Raw genomic sequence first — 17,320 nt, 5'->3', positions numbered from 1 at the left:
CTGTGTACGTGTGAGTTTTTGTCTCCTTCTTATACACCAACATGGCCTACTGATTAAGTATATAGCCGTACTGCTCACTCTCATTCATTTTCCTGGATCAGTGCTGACACTCTTACTATCAAAAAGTGTCATAAATGATAGTTTACTGTAGATATCAGGTTTGACTGTTATACTATCATAAATGACCATTGTTATATTCCGGCAAAAATTAAACAATGCTTTTTGCTTTTTATTTACTTTATTTCATTACGTTTTTAATTTTGTACGTGATAAAAGCATACGTGTTTTTGATTTGTTTAAAATAATTGGTTTTATAAGAATTCGAGTTCAGAATGTTCAATTTAAATTCAGAAAATAACAAAACAACAGAAGAGCGCTTTCCTCATGCGGAAACACATTTAAAAATGAATCACCACTAACCACTATTATTTTTCGCTTATACATTTTTTGAGTGCGCCCCACACATTCTGACAGCTTTTGGTATTTTTTAATATTATTTTCGATTTTTTTCTTTTAGCATAGAGCTTTGAAATGCTCTCTTTTTTATTTTTTAAACTTATTTTTTATATGGCTTTCGTCGGTTGAAAATAGCGGAATTTAAAAAATAACAAAACAACCGTGATAATCATTTGATTGTCATATGACAGTCAGTAGTGACAACATGATTAAATCGGATAAGCTGTTCTCGCATACATAAAATTCCGTTGAGAATTATGTATCTGTCTCACATGCATAATGGTATCTGCTCCGAAGCTTTTCCCAGTTTAAGTCCTTTTTCATGATTATAGGCTGTCGTTGGGAACATGCGGACATGCGTGAGCGAACAAAGGAACATACATAAATTTGAGTATCAATGTTTACGTCATCGCAGGATCAGCATTGTCAATTACAAGTGTGAGAGTATTAGTAAAACTATCAGCGTTTCTTGTAGGGAGTCGACCCCTCAACTACACTATTACCAAAAATACACATACGTATCATAGTGTACAAGTACAAGTGTGTTGACTTATCTGTCAAGCATTCTGACAGGCACTCGCTGGATTCGGAATGACAGCGAATTCAAAATGGATACCATTACCGAGTGCGCCGAATGATTGAAAAATTGAAAAAGTCGATACGATTGGTAGTCAAAAATGTTGTCGTTGAGACCAAAAATGCGACTCTAGACCTGAGATTTCCATCAGGTGAGCGAGGCTGTTTGTAGTTTTGACGTTTATCGCTTAGTGAACACACTTGTATAGGTACACTATGATACGTATGAATGAAAAGCAGAGAGTAAATAATGTTGCTTTGGTTGTAGCGATAAGGACACTCCCCGGGAGCAATTTAGTATGACAACCTGAAACCTAGGCCATCCCGTCGATTCTATACAACTTTCAGATTCTAAAAACGGATCTCGACACGCGTCTTTTGATACCACCTTTGTTCAGGTTGTGCACTGTCTTGAAAACGTTACCTTTTTGGTTTTGGAAATCGAATTTTCCAATTCCAATTGGTGGCAAGAGGACTTGGCTGCCTCTAGTTAATGCGCCAGGTTAATTTAGAAGTGCCTAAACAGCTAACACACGTCACACCTAAAAGCCCGTAGCACAAGCACTTTTTTAGTTTTTTAGTTTAATTACCACAATTATAGTTTTTCATCGTTTTAAAATGTTTCCGGAATAATTAATAAATTGTCGTATTAAGATGACGCTGTCATTTCGATGACAGCAAAAAACGTCGATGTTTAGTGGAGAGCGAAAAAAGCTTTGAATGTGTGGGTGAACTAGTTACCTCCGTCTTGTAGGGTGGCTACAGCACAGGGTGTACCGGAAAACGGAGACAACACCCTCTGTTCTATTTCTGTGCATAACATATAGCTGAATCAGTTGTGATAAATAGTGGACGCGCATAGAATACATAGAATTAGTGTAGAAGGTGAAACATAGACAAATATTTCAGTTACATCTGAGTATAATGCGTATTGGAATTTAGTAGAACAAATTTTATGCGCAGCAATTTCAGAGGTGTATTTAAAGTTTGACGCTTATCAGTCCATATAAAGTTCAAGCGTAAACGTCTATAGATGTAAAAAAAAACCGGTAATATCTGAGCAACGTTACATTTGAAATCGTTTATCAACACTTCCAACACAATACAACTCTGCATTTGACCACGGGAAGTGCCGCCATATTTTTTCCTAGTCTAGTCGTTAGCGGAGAGCTGGATTCGATTCTTTTAAGAATCGATTTTTTCTCGTCGATTCTAGAAAAAAATCGATTAAATCGAACCAAACAAAGTTTATTTAAATTTTGCTTATTCTTTGTAACAGTGTACTTGCTTACGTACTTAACCATTTACAAGATTTTTCCCGAAAAATAAAGCTGGACAGTTTCTAGTTTTTTGTGTCATGGTGTGCGTAATTTCAGTTAATAACTTTACGGAAGTATTTTTTTAGCTAATTGAAAATAAAAAGGAATAAAGAGTTTATTTGACGAAATTTCATAAAAATTGCCACTTCTGTTTTCGTGTTTGCTGCTGTCTATGTCATAAAAAGTTCTAATTTTATAAATTTGTTAAAATTGTGTTTCTTAATGTTACTCGTTAAGGCAAAACGTACCGAGGATCCAAGCATTTTGTAAAAGATCTGAATCCGTTATCTTCGACATTCCTAAAGGGTAGCATGTCTGTGGTAATCATTCTAATCAAAGCACAATCCAGTTGTTTTCTTCATTCATCTACAGACTGAGACTTCCTTATGTTGTTATTAGGTTCAAAAAAGGATTCTATAAGAGCTGTTGATGAAGACATTTCCATCAACGTTGGATGTGACCGCTTCAAGTGATTTAACAAATTGGTTGTATTTCCACCTGCTTTGCATTTTTTCCGTACGATTTGCATTTCGCAGAATCGCCCTGCACTTGACTAAAATACTGCCAGACAACAGATTTGCGAATCTTTGGATTACTTATAAGATTGAATTCCCCTCCAGTCACTTTCAATTGGCTCACTAGAATCTAAAACTGTGGTCTTAATTTCGTACTGAACACAATATCATATCACAAAATAGACAAATACGTGTTCAATATATTGCTTACCAGAAGTGCGAGCATTCGTAAAGTAGATGGTGGTGAAAACTTCGATGCCCAAAGAATCGAACGATTAAAAAAAAAAAAAATCGATTCTACATTTCTAAAAAAAAGATCGATTAAGAATCGGAATCCAGCTCTAGTTAGCGGAAGTCGTATAATTTTTTAACAGAAGAAAAGTAGTTTCCGACGGTATATTCGGGTAGATTTGCAATTATTGTGTGCTTTAAAGGTAAGAATAAATGTAAATGTGTTTATATAAAGTAATAGTTCTATATTTTATTATATTGCTACTGATTAAGTGTAGAGAGAGTGTGTTTTAAATGTTCATTAAATCGTAAAATATGTATGCGCATACATTCGTGCATACATATACATATATGCATGTATGTACGTATGCTGGTACAGTGTTGACAGATTGACGACGCCGTCGTCATTTTGACGATTTTCAACTAGAATGACGCTTGCACGATTTTGTAATGAAAATTGACGATTTAAGCCTGCCTTCTATGTCAGATTTATTTTAAATATTCAAACACCAAGAAATAGCATAAACAAATGAGCCAAGATCCCGCGTTCCGGAATTGTTGTATTTGTAATAGAATTTGAAAAAACAGTTCGATGGCGTAGCGCTTTTGAAATATTTCGATTTATCACATTTCTCTCATGTTTCGGTACCAGTGTTCGGAGTATTTAAAACTGTTACCTGAGTAAACGACTACGCCGGAGTAAAAACTAAATTTTCGGAGTATATTTTTTCCTCCTTTTTGAAAGCGGGCGAACAACTAACACCATATGGATTTGGTGGCTTGGCAAACCTTTCGATTGTGTTTTTGCCATGAAATGATTCTCAGCAAAAACGTTATCTGCCTCATCAGATACACATGGAGTCGGCCTAAAACATGTAGGATGACCAATTAATGCACCACATTCCATCTCCCCAGATATTTATCGCGAAAAATATTATTATTTTCGGTTTACCATACATATTTCATGCTCTCTTAATGACAGAAAGTTTCAAAAGCGGGGCAGATTCCTGTAGGAACGATAATGGCGACCTGGTAACTGTCGTACAGAGTGTGGGGGAAGACGAACCCGATACCCCGATCGTCGATGATGAAACACACTCCCCGGCATACAACATCACGGCTAAAAAATCACAAAGTGCCAAGAAATGATGGGATACCCGCCGGGCTGTTCAAACATGGATCGCCTGGTATAAGATAAAGAAGCAAAAAAAAGTGGGTCTTGCAGTCAATTTGGACAAAACGAAGTACTTGCTGTCATAGTGGCCTTTGTAGCCACGCCATTGCTGACGGATATAAAAAATGTGAAGGATGTCGTTCATTTGGGAAGCAGCATTAAAAGCAGAAACAATGTCGGTCTAGAAATCAACCTGAGAATAACTCTTGCCAAGAATTGCTTCTTTAGGCAATTGAAAAGTAAAGTCCTCTCTCGACAAACAAAATTCTCGCTCTACAAGACACTCATCATACCTGTCCTGATGTATGGCTCGGAATCATGGAAGGTGTCGAAAGAAGATGAGATGGCTCTTGGAGTACTCGAGAGAAAAGTTCTCCGGAAGATTTATAGTCCTATCCGTGATGTCGACGGCGAGTATCAAAGGAGCTATAATGATGAGCTATATGAGCAGTAGGTCGGGTCGATTTGTGGGGAGGCAAAAAAATCACCCATTGCTCTGTGAAAATCTTATTCTAGGTATCAAAATAAGAAACTTTGCCAAAGGAACCATACCTCTAAAACGAATTCTGATGTCCCCCCCCCCCCCCCCCCCCTTTGGGTCGTAGGGGCAAATTTTGAAAAATCCCACTTTGAAATGCCTATGTTTTTCCTTTTTGAAGTTTATTTTTCTCTTTAGAAATTTATTTAGTCAGAACATATGTAAATGAAAAAATGAATTTAACTTAGTAATAGAAAAGAAATTAAAACAAATTATTAGAAATTAGCGTTTTTACAACCCCCTTTTAAAACCAAGGCATCACTGTTTTAAAAAATGAAGGTATCACTGTGACACAATTGCAGATCGTAAAATTGCTTGTGTTGTTTTTTTTAAGCCACCACAAGACACAGCAGGTAGAATTGAAATTGCCCCTACCCAAAAGTTCGACCCAAAGGGGGGGGGGACATCAGAATTCGGTTAAGAAGTATGGTTCCTTCGGCAAAGTTTCTTATTTTGATCCCTATAATACGATTTTCACAGAGCAATGAGCGATTTTTAAATCGACCCGCCCTAATGAGCAGACATGACGATAGTGGAGCGATTGAAAATCGAAAGGCTTCGCTAGCTAGGGCATGTTATGCGGATGAACGAATATGCTGCAGCAGTTTGTAAGCAGAGGATAGAGAAAACCTTCACTGAGTTGGGAGAGGCAGTTGGAGGAAGATTTGACCTCCTTTGATGCCCCCAATTGGCGACTGTTTTCAAGAAGTGCTGTATGTTGAATTTTGGCAGATTTACACATCGCGTCGAGACACATTTTTGCTTACAGTTTATTCTTCTATTCTCATTCCGTATGAAAAAAGTACAAAACCTGTGAGTAAAATGTGAACAAACATGTCTTAAGACACGAACAATGAATTCACGTCATTTCGTCCAATCCGATGTATGAAAATAATCAGCTTTTGATACGTATGCAATGAAAACTTGAACCAAAATATATTAATAAGTAATACTATTTAGTTTTCAACTCAATCCAAATAAACCTTTGAGATAAAAAAGTAGTAGGTGGTAAGTGCGGAGCAAAATACTCAGATTGGAATAAAGTCTGAACACGGCGTCAGCAATAAAACATGTTGTTAAAAGCGTGACGTCACGCTGAGAAAATTTATTTCATGATTTTTTGCTCTCATTTTTTAATGCGGGATATGTTTATTGGTTCATGAAAGAAATAGATCCAGTAATGTTGATTTTAGATGGACACTACAGGAATAAATATTGAAGTGATCAACTTAGCTCGTAAAAAGGAAGTGGTGATGATATCATTGCCTCCGCATTTAACTCATAAAATGCAGCCGCTAGACAGAGCATTCATGAGCCCACTCAAGACTTATTACAGTAACGAACTAAAGCGTTTTATGAGAGAAAATGGACGAAAAGTTACTAAATTCGATTTAGTTGGTCCAAAGCGTATTATAAGATTTTGACTGGCCAGGTTGCAGTTAACGGTTTCAGATGTACTGGTATTCGATCGAAATATTTTTACTGATGCAGACTATATTGCTGCAAATGATATGTATAAGCACGTAACTTCGGAGACTGGACGTACTCTTACTTCACCGACATCTAATACAAATCGAGGGACTTCTCCAGAACCTGTGGCATCAACCAGTAAAGGAGTTGTTTCACCATGACAGATTTTAAAATTGCCAAAGATTAGAAGCCATTTGCTACCGGAAGAGGAAGAAAGTCAAAAGCGACGGTATTAACAAAATCACCGTATAAGAATCAGTTGGAAGAAAGCATTCAGAAGATCTGGGAAGAAGTGAAGCCAAAAATTTAAAAAGAAAAGGAACCTTCAAAAAACCAGCAGCTAAAGCTAGAAAAACTGAATGTGAAGAATTAACCAGTGACTTCCAAGTAAGCGTTGTTTAGGCAGAATCGAACCAAGGGGATTTTGTTGAAATGCCTCCAGACGGAGCAACTTGCTCCTTTTGCGAAAAGTTATGGAAGGACGAAAGAAATATATCAGAATGGAGTGCTTGTTTACAGTGCGATACGGTTTGCGCTTATAACGTCTGCATTCCCAAAAAAAAATTAAATTTTTATTTGCGAGACTTGCACAAATTGAAGTTTTTAAGAAATTTTGATATTTCCAATAATTTATTCATTTTTAATATCAACGAGCCAAGGAGGCATTTTATTTTATCTTATGAGAAGCTATTTATCTTTTATTAATAAAATTGGTAAATTTTAAAAGAAGTTTTTGCGAAAAGTTATGGAAGGACGAAAGAAATATATCAGAATGGAGTGCTTGTTTACAGTGCGATACGGTTTGCGCTTATAACGTCTGCATTCCCAAAAAAAAATTAAATTTTTATTTGCGAGACTTGCACAAATTGAAGTTTTTAAGAAATTTTGATATTTCCAATAATTTATTCATTTTTAATATCAACGAGCCAAGGAGGCATTTTATTTTATCTTATGAGAAGCTATTTATCTTTTATTAATAAAATTGGTAAATTTTAAAAGAAGTTTTTTATTATTTTATTTAGTAAAATTGATCTGGTTATTATTCGGGTTAAATGGTATATTATGCCAAATTAGATACGTTTGCGTACCACATTACCCGCCAATTTTTGGGGAAGCGACATTTCGGGCTCGCCCGAACTTCGTTTTATAAATTGTAAACTGTTGGTGGTATAAAACATTTGATAAAGTACGCTATAGATGATATTTCACAAAACAAAATGTGACGAAAAAGAGGTGAATTGGAATTTGGTTAGGCCAAAATTACCCAAAAACTAAACGCAATACCACAAATGCCGCAGTTCCTCTATTTTGAAGATATTTCTAAGGTTCCTCCAGAAGTTTTTTGGAAAACTACTTTTATTATCAAATGAGCTGACTCTAAATACGCTTTTTCTAATTCATGTGCATTCATTGCAGATCTAATGTGCTTGCCACACTTTTCAGCGAATGTTGTACGAATTTTTTCTAAAATAAATTTAAACAAAACAAAAATCCGAAACCGTCGGGAATATGATACATTAAAAGGAACATTGCTAGCTCAATATTATTTAAAATTGAATAACTTAATATTGAACTGCAAATAAATATGCTAAAAAAATGAACGCGAGCTCAAAGAAAAATAAAATAAATAATTGTTAAAATGACTGAAAACAAGTTATGTTTTATTAATGTAATATATGTAATACAAAATTTATCTTTTAAAACGTTTTGGCTATTTATAAAATTAAACGAAATGAATTGAAAACGATTTTATATGTTGTATGTGGCAACAAAAAATACCAATCATAGACAATTTTCAGAAAAGCGCTTTTATAGTTAATATTGTTGAATGAAATCCGGCGATCTAGAACTTCATCCTAACTCAACTTTGGTTGTTATTGGTTGTTGCCATAGATATGACGATTTTTGACGATTTTTTGGGAGGCGTCTGACGACTTGGAAAAAAATATATGGCAACGCTGTGCAGGTATAACATTTTTAGGACGCCTCAAAATATATGTATGAATGTATAATATTAGGCATGTTTAACCAACGAACCGATATCATTTCGTTACGATAATTAACGTTAATAAACGAAACAAAGTCATTTAAATAAAATTTCGAAATGTAGAATTTCGAAATTCGAAAGCCGATATCTATTTTTTGGAGGCTAACTTCGAAAAACGGAGATAGGAATTCCACTACATAAGCCTCAATCTCTACAAAAAAGTGGGTTTGGTCCAATACCCAGCCGGCTGTTGCACAGTGTTATTAGTCAATCAATTGCGCTCCACTTTTATATTTTTACTTCTCATAAATATTTTTGAAATTCCTATGTCAAAATTTAAAAATCAAAGTTTAGCAAGAATATGTCTTTATATAAGCAGACATTTTTCGCAGATTTTTGTCCACTTATATAAAGGTAGTGCTTAAATTTTTATTTATTTTATTTTTATTATTGAATGAAAACTATGCTAAGCTCAAATAATTTTTCAAATAATTCTAGAAGTGTTCAAAAATCCGCTTCGAGTTTTGAAAATGTTTCTTGAAAATTCCAGGCATTTTTCAGCATGTAGCTCATACAATCTTTTTCTAACATAGTTTGAACTCTCTCCAACTTCGTTTTAAAGAAGAAAATCTGGGATTCAAGAGGTTGTTAAGCGCAATAAAAAGCTTTATAGCTTCAAATCTTCCATAACCCAAATTGCTATCCTCACCTACCAGAGGCAAACCCTGTTACAAATATGAATATATCATACACATCAAACAAGTTAAAACTTGTAATTGTAATTGATTGCTCTACAAAGCGGCATACTCAAAAGGATTATGGAGCCTCGTAAGTTACAACATCGAAATTTCAATTAATTTTAGAATTTTTTCGAAAATGTTTCTGAGATTGGTTTGCATAGTTTCACTGAAGTTTTTTCTAAAATTAAGGAAGATAAAGAAACGAAAAAAGAATTGATCAAAATTGTAATAATTTTTGCAGTTATACTTTTAACAACAGGTGTTTATCATTAGCTTACTTCACAAAGGCCCTAACCAACAGGTTTTCGTGCCCGGACAGATTTTGGCATGATATATTATATATTGAGGTTGTACCAGTTAAAATTTGAAAGTGTTAAAACCAATAATAACAGAGTTATGCCACTTTTAAAAGGCCATATCTGTATGTAGTGAATGTAAAATTAAAATATTTTTATAAGCTTTTATTTAGTTTCACTTGGCTGTTATTTGTAATCAAATCTTGCAAGTATCACACACATTGTGATAGCAAGAAAAGGAGGTCCTAAATGTTCTTAATTATACCATCAAAATTTAACACGCTTTTATTAGAACAATTAGGACTTTGATATAAACTGTCAGATTTAATAATTTAGATGTAATGTTTTAATGTTAAAAATATATAATTATGTACAATATGGATTTTTTTTTGTCGCAAACAAAGAAGCCCAATTATCGTTAAAGGTAACAATGAACTTATAAAGTTTTATATTTCTTTACAGTCAATTTTTTTACTTTTTAGTTAATTTTATTAACCAATAATAAAAGCTTATTTTTAAAAATGTTTTTTACTTTAATTTTATTTTATTTATTAATTGTAGGAAAATTGAAACAAGGCGAAATCGGGACGGACAAGGCGACAGATGTTTGCTTTGTACCTTGTAAATCTATGCAGTCTTTTCACCAGGTAGTGGGATTTGAATCCGCATGCCTGCAATGATTGAATTGTTGAAAACCACATTCAGCCAATTGCCTTCTTTGTATCGATTTATTCTTTAGATAGTGTATGCTTTGTGTGCTTGTTTGTACCAAAGCTGTTCTTGCTGTTGGCAAGTTCATTATATGAACTGGTTTTGCTCTTTGTGCTATTTATAGAATCACAAGTAATTAACCAGTGAACGTTTACTTTTATTATTTTTGTTTTTAATACTATTAGCTCGGAACTTTGTTCTTTCGGAGGGTGAACAACAATCGGGGAATAGGAATTTCGGATTCAACTGTTTTGCCAAATACGCTGGAGTTGTCTTCTTCCATTTTTACTTACTTACTTAATTGGCGCTTAATTGCTTAAACGGTTAGGTATGGCCATCCAACAAGACGCAGCAGTCGCGTCTTTTTTGGGTTAACTGGCGCCAATGGGTCACACCAATGGATTTTAAATCCATTGGGGGCCGCCCTCCTCTGCTTCCATAGACGGGTATAAAAATACTTTCTTAGCCCCTGCATTTAATTCGCTGGTCTGCGTAAAGCTCGTACAGCTCATATTTAAATCTTCTTCGGTACTCGCCGTTGGAAAGCGCAAAGGCCCGTAAATCTTTCGAAGCATTTTTCTTTCGAACACTCCCAGAGCCGCTTCGTCTGATGATATCGTCATGGTTCATGCTTTTGCACCATATAGCAGGACGGGTACGACGAATTACTTGTAGAGCATGATTTTCGTTCGCCAGGAGAGGACTTTACTTTTCCATTGCCTACCTACATTTGTATAAATTAAACTGAAAGAAATGGTGCTAGTAAAATCAACAAGTCGGATCTGTTGTTCTTGACTTAACGGAGATTCGGTGAAATTGATCGAATTATGGTTAATTCGACCGACTTCTTTGTTAAGCGAACAACTTAATTTAGTCATTTCAACAGAAGAGAACTTGTCGCTCTTAATACTGTTTTCACACAGAAACTTAATGATCTCATTTCACCTGCTAATGAAATTGTAAATTTTTTGCTTTCACACAGAAGTAACTGCTGGATTAGACGGCTTATTGAATAACAAAGGCAGTTTTCTACATTAAGACGCTTATTGAGCTCAATCTTCCCTACAAAATTCGAATCTATTATTATTTCATTAGTAGCTAATCGAATGCCTAATGAAGTCAAAAGCACAATGAAACTCTGTTGGCAGCGTTCGCTTCCGTTTCCGCTTCTTAGTTTTCAAAGCAAATGTCATTGTCTGCATGGCGGAACGATACAAGGTGGCCGCATCGAACAGCTGATTATAACCTTTTTTATTTGATTTGATACATCAACTACCGGCGCAGTACGATTTTGACATTTGTCCATCGAATTTACAAGTACATGGAATTTTTTTTGTTTGTAGGTATGTCACCATGCTCCCACCTTGTATCGTTCCGCCATGATTGTCTGTCTCCTCCTTCATACTAATCGAGCAGTTACTTCTGTGTGAAAGCAAAAAATTTACGATTTCATTAGCAGGTGAAATGAGATCATTAAGTTTCTGTGTGAAAACAGTATAACTGATTTTTTTGTTAACAAAACTGATCTCACTGGTCATTTCAACAGCAATTAACCGTCAATATATGAACAAATTTCAAAGAGAATTTTACGCTCACTGCGCTGTCTACTTTGTACTTATGTATGCTGTGTAGTATATGTATGCACATATTTACGTATGTATATGGCGGCAGCCGTGGCGTGATGGTAGCGTGCTCCGCCTACCACACCGAAGACCCTGGGTTCACACCCCGGGCAAAGCAACATAAAATTTTAGAAATAAAGTTTTCAAATTAGAAGACAATTTTTCTAAGCGGGGTCGCCTGTTGGCATTGTTCGGCCGGCAAGCACTCCGAGTGTATTTCTGCCACGAAAAGATCTCAGTGAAAACTCATCTGCCTTGCAAATGCCGCAACATAGGTACTTTCGTACAAAGCTGTCGCAACAACTTTTTTTGTTCATTTGACAACTAAGTTGATTTAACATCTTGTTGCGATGGATAAAAATTGACAGAAATTTCGATTGAATTGGCCAGTCTATTTCTTTCAGTTTAGTGCTTTTTTCGTTAAAGACACTATTTGCTACGTTCCCTACGTACTGTAGCCGTTAAACGAAAGGCAAAATATTCCATTAACTTGAGCTTATGGAGCAATCTGAATGTCATATTCGTACCTTTGTGAATTAGGCTAACGCTGTACGTGCTATAACTTTCAATTAAAAAAATGTTTAAAATAAGACAAAAACTAAAATCGTATTTAAAGCCAAAAGTTAAAGAGGCACATTCCCTAAACAATTTAGAAAAAAACCTTGTTTGCCAATGTTTGTAAAAAATGTTCTATTTTGATTTATTTTTTATTCTTTATTTTATTTGCCAATTAAAACTTAATGATTTACACAACAAAAAATCGTCGTTAAAGTTCGCAGTCTATTTTATTATTTTTTTTCTACAGAAATTACGTGAATGCTTTTGCAAAAGTTTTTTTTTATAATTTCTTCTTTTTTTTTGCATAAGGTTGCGACACTTTTGTTATTTACTTAAAATATGTCTGTATGTGTATATGCCATTTCTCTTAACTCAACGGTTCGGTACGATCACAATTTTCTTAAATTATATCATTTCATATTATATTATAAAGTATTTGTTGTTTTTTGTAAATTTATAATCGCACAGTATTTTGTTATATTTGTTATTTTCAAGTTCATAAATTGATTTCATTTAATTTTTCGTTTTGCTTCTTTGCTCCATTATAAATTTAATTAATTATAATGCGTAAATTTTAACACATTGCTTAGATTTAATTTACATGTTTATTTGTATACACATTTATAATTTAATTAAAATTTAGATTTATGCACTAACATTTTTTTGTTTTAAAGATCTACATACATACTGCATACAAAATTGTTACATTGAGTAATACATTAATTGAGCGTTTACTTTGTTATATTGTTCAATTATGTAATGTAGTACGTATGCATGTATGTGTGTATTTATATAAAAATAATATTTTATTATAACGAAGTGAAAATGTTTTAAATTCCTAAAAATGTATTGAAAATTTTAAAATTTCTAAATTACAAGTCCAGTCAAATTAGTTATGCGAAGTTACAAAAGATTTGCACGTAGCTCAAATTTGGTAATATTGAAAAGCCTTCGTCTATTTGATGCTCGATAAAAGTCCTACTTCATGAAATTTAGAGAATTTGTAAAAACGCATAAGGCGATTGTGTGTCGGCAGCGCTATAATTTTGCAAAAACTGATTTTTGTGTAATTGGACATGGAGTTTTTCCATCAGAACCGGACTAGTGAACATTTTTCAAATATTATTTCCGAACAATGCTACCAACTTCGAGCTGTATGCGAATATTTCTATTTTCAATACTGTTTTTCGGGCTAATTTGAACGTCCTTCAGCGTAAGCATTAAACCACTGAACAATCAAATCTGATTTGCAAGTTTTGCTTTCGAAATTAAAAAAAAAATTTATAATAAATAATACGCAAAAATAATTAACAGACAAAATTTTAAATTTAACATTTTATATGAAAATTTTGACGAAAAAAAGTAAACACAAATAACGTTTATATCCCAACCATTTAACATTTCAAATTTAATATTTCTAAACATTATTTTTTTAATTTTACACAAAAATATTCTAAGCAAAAAAGTTAACAAACTTGATTTTTAATTTAAAAATTATTCAATTGCATTTGCACAGCAACATTTTTTTAATTTCAAACAAAACAAAAAAAAAAAAAAAAAAATATACATACCTGTACAAAGAATTTTGAATTTCATCAATTAATTATAAATTGTATAGCTAAATTTACACTCAGATATGGTAATGTACAGCGGTTTGTTATGTGATTTAAAGTAATTCTAAAATGTACTCATATAAAAATCGTCATTAAATTTATTTTTATTGAATTTTAACAAGAATATAACTTAAAATACATTCATATATAACATAAATCAGTACATTTAAATTTTTTGCTTTTCAAGTTTAAAAATTTAATTTTATAAAATCAAAAACGTTTAATGTTAAAATATGTAAACTAAAACATAATTTTTTATAAAAATATAAAAAAATACAAAATATTTGCAATTACTAATTTTTTTATATGTAAAAATTGGTTTTACATGCTTTTTAGAGTAACCAATTGCTTAATTTTATTTTATAAAATTGCCAATATTTATTCAATATTTTATTTGATTTGTTTGTGTGTGTGTGTATTTGGCGTATTGGGGCAGATATAACGCAATGGCTTAAAAAATTGAGTTTTACGGAAAATATCAAACACAATTGTGTATATTTCTGAATGTGGTGAGTGTGTATCGTACATAATAATTTTTAACTGTATATACGTTTATTTCAATAACTGCTTTTGTTTGTTAATTTTATGTTTGAATATTTACTGAACAAAAGTTATAAAAGCATTATACTAATTTATTTATGTAAGTAAAATATTATTTATTATTGATGCATATATTTGTAGGTATAATAGTAGGTATATTGAGAAAAAAAATGGCTAAGTGTGCAAAAATTATAGTTTGAATTAATGTTTATAGTTAGTAGCTATTTCAAATATTATTTTTTTTTTAATTTTTTCTTTAAAAATATTTTTTTTCTGCAAATTTATGTATGTGTATTTGTAATATACATATTTCCTGTTAAAAGATGATGTTAGATGCAGTGGCGCAGGTTTGTTACGTTATGTAATTTAAAATGGCGAGCTTGGCGCTTAAAAACGATTGCATATAGTGAGGAGCTCCTGGGGACTGCAAATGTATTAAAACGGTTCTGTTTAAAAGGAAACGTGTTTCTTTTTGCGTTAGGTTCGTTGACCCCTTTTCTCTTGGGTTTTTCCTTTTCAAGGAAGCGTTTAGGTAGCCTAATTCCAACAGTCACAAACTAAACTTAAACATTTGTATATCAGACCCAATACAAAGGGTTTTTTCAAGGTCACCACAATAGCATTGATGGTTCTAAGTTAGATCTCGCATTCTAACATGGGACACATTTCTTTATATAGAGTTTTAGTGTGATGTATGAAAGTCTTCAAATCAAAAAAATGTTGCCAAATTAACTAAAATTTTAAAATTATGAAAATCTGTGGACAACAACATCTGAAAAACTATAACTCCTTTATACTTGAAAACAAATACAGCTAGCATCGAAAGTACGACCGTCACGAAAGAGATTTGTCGAGTTTAAGCTTGGTATTTTATAGCAAGTACTACATCATATACTAGGTTCAGGTTCTACATATAAAACGTTCGCTGAAAGAACTAGTTTTGTACATGCAAGGAAAGTTGTGTGTCCCAAGGAACTGTTGTTGAATGAACTCCATGTAAACAGAAATGATACCAGTAACTTTTCTCCAATAGTGGGTGAACTTACTAGCACAGAACCAGTTATTGTTCGTGCGGGCAATTACTTAAGTATATAAGACGAACAAATTTTCTACACTTTGAACTCGTCGAAGATAAACAGTAAAAATTAGCCATCATCCCTTCGCAAAGATCCTGAGCCAGATAAATCCAGATAGAAGTCTGGTTCAATTTGTGAGCCAAATAATTTGTTAATTCCTTATTTTTAGTTTGGAAACGCTGCCTTTAATAAATATACTTTTCAAAAATCTGTTGTGGCTAACGAAACACAACTCATGTGTACAAAAATATCACGATCTCTTCTTCTCAAGTCTCCCAATGATCCAGAGCATTCCCGTGAGAATTGAGCGTGATACGGAGCTGGAAAACTCACTGGATGATGGCTATTGCTACTCCTGATTCACTTTATGCGCTGAACGTATTCCAATACTACAACAAATATTTCTCTCTCTATCTTCTATCTCTTTGTTCGCAAAAATAAGAATGCCAATTAATTTTCAGATGTTGATGTCAAGAAATATGCTCGGTAATGTACATATGTAATGGCGGCGTCACAATAAAATTTTTCATAAAGATGCGTTCAACGCAAACTTATGCATGGTAAGTAGATTGCACGTATTTTAATGGAAAACGGCAGATCGAGCGATACTAGCGCCATCTGACATACAAAAGTTGGCAACCTTCAACTTTTGCTACATGTAAAGCATAAGAATTTGACATTTGCTTTTGCTATGGGTGCTTTCACGCTTTATTAAAAACTGCATTTTAAGAAAAGAATAGGAGACAAAATATGTTAGCAAGTATTTTTCTTGTATAGTGAAAATGTTTATAACAGTATCCGCGAAATTGTGTATGTGCATGGGCAAGGCGAAATAAAATTCAATTGCCAAGTCTGAAATTCCGCGACATCTTGCGTGATTGTGGCGATGTTACTTTAATGCATAAAATATCGTTGAATATGAAGAAGTTCATTGTGGCTCGGCCATAACTATTATTGATATTGGCATCTATATTATTTATAGAAAAAATATGCAGGAAAAATTCATTAGATTTTTTCTACATCTTTGTCATATACTGTTGTTTAAGACTGTGTAATTATCCCCCAGCGGGGGTTAGGGGATCAGAATATACCCGCGGTAGGTATGCCTGTCGTAAGAGGCGACTAAAATCCCAGATTCAAGGGGCTGTGTAGCGCAACCTTTTAGGTTGCCTGCGCAATATATAGCTTCTTCAAACCCAATTGTCAACCTCACCTATCCGCGGCGAATCCTGTTTCACTAACAGACGAGGCTCTGGCGACCCCAAGCTCCTCATGGAACTTGGGGGTAGGGAGGGAAGGAATGGCCTGAAGGTTTAATGTGGCCACATAAATCGTTCCCGAGATGGTCGGGTTGGCACCTTAATGGTGCTATGGTACCGGAGCGTACCGGATTTGTATCCGGCAAAGGACCATCACATCGATAACACTCCCCAAAGCCTTCGGGGAGCAACCTTATCGCTACAACAACAACAACAACAACTGTGTAATTATTTATTAATCATATTTTCAATTACCCAATTAGTCGATTAATGCAAATTATTTTTTAATCAAAACGGAAATTTTTTATTAGATTAATCAAACAGGAAAGTTTTGGTGAATCACATGTGTGATAAATCCCATAATTATTTTTTTAATAACGCAAATAATATGCGGGTTATTTAATTTTTATTGTGATTACGCTAGTAATCGATTAATTGAGCAATTTTTTATACAACTGAATCAAGTAAGGAAACAAATACACAGCGCTAGCGCATATAGTAAGTCTAAATATCATGGTAAAAATTATTCAAGGTTATGTTTTTATTGCATATGCATGTATATCATATCTTCTTCGACGTTTAAAAGATTGTTTATTTTTTTGTTTGTTTTTAAATTTGGTTTATTTTTATTAAGAATGT

The 17,320-nt window shown here is 33.5% G+C and overlaps 1 protein-coding gene across 1 annotated transcript in view; it reads left to right on the top strand.

Moving 5' to 3' along the window:
• Positions 1 to 17,320, top strand: part of Mpc1 (mitochondrial pyruvate carrier) — a 63,821-nt gene that overhangs the window by 33,157 nt on the left and 13,344 nt on the right. The window lies entirely within an intron of this gene.

The sequence above is a fragment of the Eurosta solidaginis genome, chromosome 1, assembly GCF_040869045.1.
Source record: "Eurosta solidaginis isolate ZX-2024a chromosome 1, ASM4086904v1, whole genome shotgun sequence".
In the NCBI taxonomy this organism is placed as follows: domain Eukaryota; kingdom Metazoa; phylum Arthropoda; class Insecta; order Diptera; family Tephritidae; genus Eurosta; species Eurosta solidaginis.
The sequence above is the reverse complement of the archived record's forward strand: the minus strand, read 5'-3'. Positions and strand labels throughout refer to the sequence as shown.